Below are 7,360 nucleotides of genomic sequence, written 5' to 3' on the forward strand. Positions count from 1 at the left end.
ATGAGCGTTTGTCCATGAAAAACAATCTCTCTCCAAAGCAATTTTGATAGAAAAGTAGCTCAGGGAGAAAGGGTTAGGCTTAAGGGTTCTTACCAATTTCCAGTCAAAATAGTTATTATTTCAGAAAATTACATTCAGGAAACAGGGCAGTCGGTATCATTGATCCATTCATTTCTCAGAATCTAATTTAGTCTGGTCATAAAAAATGCACACTCTGTTGAACACCCTTCTAAATTTAAGAAATGGGGCAAGGGGACACCATCAAGCTAACAAAATTCAAATTTTGCTTGGTGCAGCCAATGAATCAGTTCATTGTGAGCCTCAGGCCTGGGTTTTATAACTGAGATGGAGTTCGATTTGGCATTTTCAACTTTGACAATTTTGTTGCCATTGTTCTTTCCACTGCTAAAGATAAAGATGTTAAGATAAACTCCTCATGGTCTTAATAAGTGCATAAATGTTTGAATGAACACATGAATCAGCTAATATTATTTTAGGCAAGGCCAGATTAAGTACAGCACAAGATGGTGTCCCTTGACAAAAGCAAAATTCTCAAGCCATGAAAAAATATGATATCTGATGACACTTTCAAACCAAACTTTATTGGAAATCAGTGAGTGGTACGGTTACAAAAATTGTAACGTCTAATTTCAACTTGTCCCGTCTGTTCCTGTTAATAATTTTTTTTATAACTGATTTCAGTTCGTCGTCAGTTTTTTATTCCCCTTACTATCGATCCCCCTTTTGTAAGACACCGAGGGAAAGTAACCACTGAATTCCTACACGAATAAAACGAATTACATTAATCCAGGACTGTTTTTGAGCTAAGAAGATAATTCCTCCAGAATATTCAGATATTGATAGCTGTATTCACAATGTGCCACCCTAGTGGTGCAGTGGTTAGAATGCAGTATTACAGGCACACTCTGCCCACAGTCAGGAGTTCGATCCTGATGGGGCTCGAGGTTGACTCAGCCTTCCATCCTTCCAAGGTCAGTAAAACGAGGACCCAGATGGTTGGGGGCAATATGCTGATGTTGTAAACCATTCAGAGAGTGCTGTAAAGCACTACAGAGTGGTATATAATTCTACGTGCTATTGTTATGTAAAGGACCATTACAGTTTCCCAAATGTGATTATCATTACAGCATCTCTCTGTAAAATTTCAGAAATTAAAAAAAAACTTTTTTGTGCTTTTGAGTCAGTGTTGACTCCTGGCGACCGCCTGGATGAATATCTGCAGTTCCTTGGCAAGGTTTTCCAGAAGTGATTTGCCACAGTCTCTCCTAGGACTAAGATAGATGGAGTGTCACAAATCACTCAGCTGGCTTTGACTAGAACCTATGGGCTCTCACTTTTTAGCCTTGTACTTTAACTACTACACAAAAGTGGCTCTTTAAATTAGCAGAAACCCCAATCTTGTAATTTGAGTTGGGTGATTAGACCCTAAGCTCTAGAACAGTGATGGCGAAACTTTTAGAGACCGAGTGCCCAAACTGCAACCCAAAACCCACTTATTTATTGCAAAGTGCCAGGGCCGCATCAGCATTGTAGTGCTCTCAGGGGAGCGGGTGGGGGGCGTGGCCCACTGGGTGGGCATGGCCGCTGGGTGGGCATAGCTGTGGTGGTCACAGCTGTGGTGGTCACAGCTGCGGTGGTCATGGCAAACTGGGTGGGCATGGCCGGGGTGCATGGGCCGGGACCAGGGTGGTGGGGACCAGTCCGTCACCATCTCCGGGACATCCCCAGGGGGCCAATGCCCCGTGCTCGCTCACTTCCTGCCCCGTCGCTTCCAAACGCCACGTGCTCGCTACTCTGGCAAACTCTGCTAGGGCGATGGCGTGTGTGCCCACAGAGAGGGCTCTGAGTGCCGCCTCTGGCACCCATGCCATAGGTTCACCACCATGGCCCTAAGCTCTAGAACAATTGAGTAACATGAATTCCAATCCCCTTGAATATTAGTCTTTGTGGCCAATGAAGCAGCATAATATTAGTTGTAGTTCAACAGCCCCTGAAAGGCTGTGCATAGTTCTAAAGCAGGAGTAGGGAATAGATTTTTTTTTTCATATTTCATCTGCAATCAATGTTTCTGATGTGTTTGGCTATCATATTGCCTCTCATGATTTCTAGGCTAAGCATATCCAGTCCCTTCAATCTTTCCATGTACTGTAGTACACATATCTGGCATCTCATCACCTACTTTGTCTCCTACTTCCTGATTACCTTCACTAAAATATGGCACACCAAGAAAGCCGCAGGAAAGGCCTAACCAAAACAGAACAGATTGCTCCCATTAGGTCTCACAATTGAGACAAGAATCCCTCCTCACCTCATAAATTTATTTGTATGTCACATCAAGTCCCAAAGTAACATTAAAAAGGGGATTAATGTGTACTCTGGGCCACCACTAATTTATCATTAAGAAAATTTATATGGCTGCCCAACTCACAGTGACTATGGGCAGCTTACGCATAGACCTAGCTCAGAGAATCTGACTCCAGAAAAATAATGCAAACAAAAGTGAGCATAAGCATCTAACAATTAAATAAGCTACAACAACCTTGTAGAACTAAGACACTTTACATAGCTGCAGGAGGAAGAGAAACCTATATTCGTATATCACATTTAACCATGGATGATTATGGCCCATGAAATACCGTAAGCCACAATCAGCTAGATCAGGGGTCTTCAAACTTGGCCCTTTTATGGCTTGTGGACTTCAACTCCCAGGATTCCTCAGCCAGTGTGCCCTGCAATCTAAAATCAATATGAATTAAATGTTTCTCAGGGGGGCAATCGAAGATAGAGCAGCCTCTCTTCCCCTACAGTTGAGCAAAGAAACTGCAGTACAGGCAGTCCTTGACTTACAACAGCAATTGAGCCCAGCATTTATGTTGCTAAGCGAGACATTTGTTAAGTGAGTTTTGCCCGGTTTTACCTTTCTTGCACAGTTGTTAAGTGAATCACTGCAGTTGTTAGTAACATGGTTGTTAAGTGAATCTCTCTTCCCCATTGACTTTGCTTGTCAGAAAGTCGCAAAAAATAATCACAACTCCAGGACACTGCAACCGTCATAAATATGAACCAGTTGCCAAGCATTTTAATTTTGATCACATGACTATGGAGATGCTGCAACATTCGTTAAGTGTGAAAAACGGACAAAAGACACTTTTTTCAGTTCCATTGCAACTTTGAACAGTCACTAAATGAACTGTTGTAAATCGAGGACTACCTGTATTTCAGACCAGCCTAATAGGTCTCTAGCAGCTTAATCTAGATCCCAATCCCTGCAATTTCCACCATTCCCTTTTTAATAGGCTCTTGGAACGATGGGAATTGCAGTGCAGAAAATGAATGGCGGACGTTTAAGGCTGCAAAAATGGCTTAATACGGGGAGGTTTTTGCACACGTTTCCCCCCCCGTCCCACCGACGGGTCACGGCATTTACCGGGCATCTGCTAAAGAAACCCTACCACGCTTCCTCCTCAAGCCCCCACCTCGAAGCGAATTCGCAGCACAGCGTGTATCCGCAGAAACGGGGGACGCATCAATCCGTTTGAAAGCCAGGCGCTGCTTCCGCTTCTAAGGCAGACCGGCTTACCGGAAGTGCATCAAGGCTGCAAGCACGTGAGAACTAGACAAGAAACGGGGTCTGGGACCGGAGAAGTTATTTATTTTGCTGCTTCTGATTCTTTCGCTCGTGGTGTGTATCAGTAAGCGTTGTATGAAGTTTCCCCTCCCCCCATACATAATTCCTCTTGTAACTCCCCAAGTCGAAGCAAAAAAGTAAACAGGAATAGGGGCGTGGGGTTAGCCCTTGAGAAAATAGAAATGCTGCTTTAAAATATACAACTAATGTGTGCCATAATGTGCCATAATGCCTCCTTAAGGAATTAGGGAACTAGTGAAAACTTATCTTTATTTCTAAAGATGGAAATAAGGGGAAGAAAGACCCTATTCCGGCCATCTAGGTTGCGGACAAAAGGGAAGGGAGGAAGGAAGCGAGAATACTTTTTCTAAGGTACGTAGAATGAGTGCGCTCTTATCCTACAATATTGGTTTCTCCTTGCTTAGTATTTTGATAAGGTTTTTAAATCCCATATGGAATCAAAGATAGTATTAGGACAGATGGCACTTTGAAGCAAATGTCTGTAGAATGCCCATCTTAAAAGATGAGACTTTGATTTGATGTTCATTTAGTACTTCGCTCATGTAGACATGGATCTGCCATTTTTTTCCCCAGAGGATCAAAAAAAAAGTCATGTATTCGAACCACCATCTACTGCTTTAGTACTATAATTCCTACAATGGCCGATCTGATATCTCTAGGAAGTTTACGCAAAGAGCAATAGTCTCTTCAATCCATTGTCTTCAATCTATTATTAATTCTTAAGTATAATTAAGAGGAAATATAGAGCCAAAACATTACACATAGACAGATTTCCTGTGCTGTTTGTCAAAAGGTTACTCTACATCAGGGGTAGTCAACCTTGGCTCTTTTATGACTCGTGGACTTCAACTCCCAGAATTCCTGAGCCAGCTGGCTCAGGAATTCTGGGAGTTGAAGTCCACGAGTCATAAAAGAGCCAAGGTTGACTACCCCTGCTCTACATGTACAGTATAACATTTGAGTGGTCGAGTCTGGTAACATTTTTTTAAATTGGTGAATTTTGTTTGAAAAGCCTTTTAACAGGGTCGAAAAGGTGCTACCAGACTCCTTATGATTTTTGGTTACTGTGGTAGGCTAACACATGTCCTTTCCTGCAGTGTTTACATATAACATTCCTATCACATACATACTGGCAGTAGTGTTAAAATATAAAGGTACTGGCTTTGTTGTGCATTCAAGGTGTTTTATAGTTACTCAGTGGCAGCAAAGGTCACCTCAGTAAACTATACAGTATCATCAAGATAATGTACCACAAGGAAATAAAATTCAATAGTTTTGAATAAACCAATGAAGTTTTGAATATTGTTCTGCTCTGAAAAATAAAAACAATGGTTATGAACCCTTTTAACATTAATATTGACTTTATATAAGGATCCAAAAGCAAGCATGGAATATTAATATTTGGCATATAGAACAAAATATTACTTATCTTTTTTTAATCCAATGTCACACAAAGATTTTCACACTAGTAGTATTACCACTGCATTGCTTTAAACTATCTTAAAAAGGCAGGATATGATTGGGCATTTTATTGCCTAAAAATTATTCTAGCCAGGTTAACTTCATTTCAGGAGATGATACATCTCCCTATACTCATTATATACACAACAGTATTTTCATTTGTAGGTTTCCTTTTGGCATCTGTTTCCTCTTTCTGGGAATATAATATTGGATGGATCTTTTGTGTAATGTATGTCAAACTGAATACAGTAGTAGATAAAAAGACAAAACTACATTAAATAATTTCAAAATTAATAATCCTGATAATATTTACTATTTTGCTTGAGAAGTCTTTCTTCTTTATCAAAAAATGAATTTGTATGTTGATAAGCATGACATATTAACAGTCCCTTACTGTAAAAGGAGTCAGGGGAGGAGTTCTCCTGATAAATTCTCTTAGTGAACCCCAATAGTTGAAAAATCCCCTATTAATAGATTCCAAATACTGGTGATAAAAGCCCATGCCTCTCTTAATACACACAAAATCATATTAATATGGATTTTGGCCCCAAATTTGGCAGTAAAAAGACATTTTTAAATTACCGTACTTTTTCAACTCAGTTCTCTGAGGTGTACAGTTTTGGGGGTTAGTATTAATCTCATTTTAATAGTATAGGAACCTGATTTCACATTATTCAACTATAGCTCTACTGGCTGACCAGGACAGGGTGCCCCAGCTCATTATGTAAAAGCCATGCAAATAATGAGTTTCTTCAACTTTGTTAAAAGGGATTAGTGGTTTAGAATTAATTTCAGTTAATTCCACTAAAATCTCCAATAGTTGGAGAATGTGGTTCAAATAATAAATGTATTGGAATAAACTGCCAAGCAGCATTTTGAGGTTAATCAGATATTTAGATATTCCATGTTTCAGGTATAATAAGTCCAGAGAGATCATATAAAACAAGAAGGGCAAATATGGTGTCTCTTGGTCCTGCATGGCCCGTCTATGTTCTGAATGCTTTTCTTCCCTTACCTCTCCTTAACTTTATCCATGATATACCCATCAACCTGCTCCTCCCAATTTTTCCAGACCCTTCTTTTCTACCTCAAGAGGACATCGGAGAGGAAAGGAAGATGTTTGAAAATCATAGGAGGATATGTGAGCCAATTGGATATGCTGTGGATAATGTAACATGACAAGAGCCACATGTTCAACCATCCTATAACTCCCCATCTTCTCACGCCTTTCCCTATTTTCCCTTGACCACTGCTAATGTCTATGGCAGAAGGGTATTATGCCTTTAAGGCTCATTGTTAGCAGATGCCTCTGAGCTGAATAAACATGATTTAAGTTCTACACATTGACTGCATCCCTTTTGGCAGTTATTTTAATCTGTACCCGTTGCTGTGTATGATTGGCTATCTTACTCACACATTGACTGCATCCCTTTTGGCAGTTATTTTAATCTGTACCCGTTGCTGTGTATGATTGGCTATCTTCCTGTGAGTAAAAGCACTTGTTTGCAGTTTGAAGTCACTTGATAGTGGACCTTGAACCTAAGGTAAAGCCACAGGGTGGTGCTGGTCTGAAAGTAATTGGTGACCGGAAACGAATTGTTATTAGTGGACTAGCATGTGCTATATCATATCATTAAGGAGTCATTAGGAAGTGCTGTAGAGAATTGATATAAGTGGCTCCAGGTATTTCAGTTGCATATGATAGCTAGCAGGCCCAAACCTTAGAGTGAATCATCATATCTCTTAATTAAAAGTGTTCAACAAAGTAAATAATTTGTACAGCATAATTTTGTCTCCCTCTCCTGCAAAGTTTTAAAAATATTGCTATGCAACTTGTTCTAGGATTATTAAAGTGATGTTTTGTTCACTGCAGTAATATAAAACATGCTAAGGTACCAACAGTACTTCTTATCTTCCTGTTTCAAAGGCAGCTTGTTTTAGTGGAGAACTACTACAACAGTAAAAGTAAAGGCGTCCCTGCAGATTTTACTCCATTAGTTGTTGCATGACAGCATGCTATCATGGAAGTGGTACCTGTTAATCTACTCACATTTACATGTTTTTGAACTGCTAGGATGGCAAGGAACGGGTGCTTACCCCATTGCATGGCGCTTGGGTTTCGAATCTGAGCTGCCAGCTTTCAAAGCTGACAAGCTCAGCTTCTTAACCACTGAGCCACCAGGGCAGTGGTTCTCAACCTTTTTAATGCCTCGACCCCCAACCGCTCGT

At 40.4% G+C, this 7,360-nt stretch overlaps 1 long non-coding RNA gene across 1 annotated transcript; it reads left to right on the plus strand.

The window, feature by feature from the left end:
• The first annotated feature begins 3,546 nt into the window (after nt 1-3,546).
• Nucleotides 3,547-6,474, plus strand: LOC114922563. Its single transcript, XR_003810437.1, has 2 exons — nt 3,547-3,703; nt 6,204-6,474. It is a non-coding gene; the product is annotated as an uncharacterized LOC114922563 (long non-coding RNA).
• Nucleotides 6,475-7,360: the final 886 nt, after the last annotated feature.

Source organism: Protobothrops mucrosquamatus, unplaced genomic scaffold (assembly GCF_001527695.2).
Source record: "Protobothrops mucrosquamatus isolate PMUCROS unplaced genomic scaffold, P.Mucros_1.0 scaffold391, whole genome shotgun sequence".
Classification (NCBI taxonomy): domain Eukaryota; kingdom Metazoa; phylum Chordata; class Lepidosauria; order Squamata; family Viperidae; genus Protobothrops; species Protobothrops mucrosquamatus.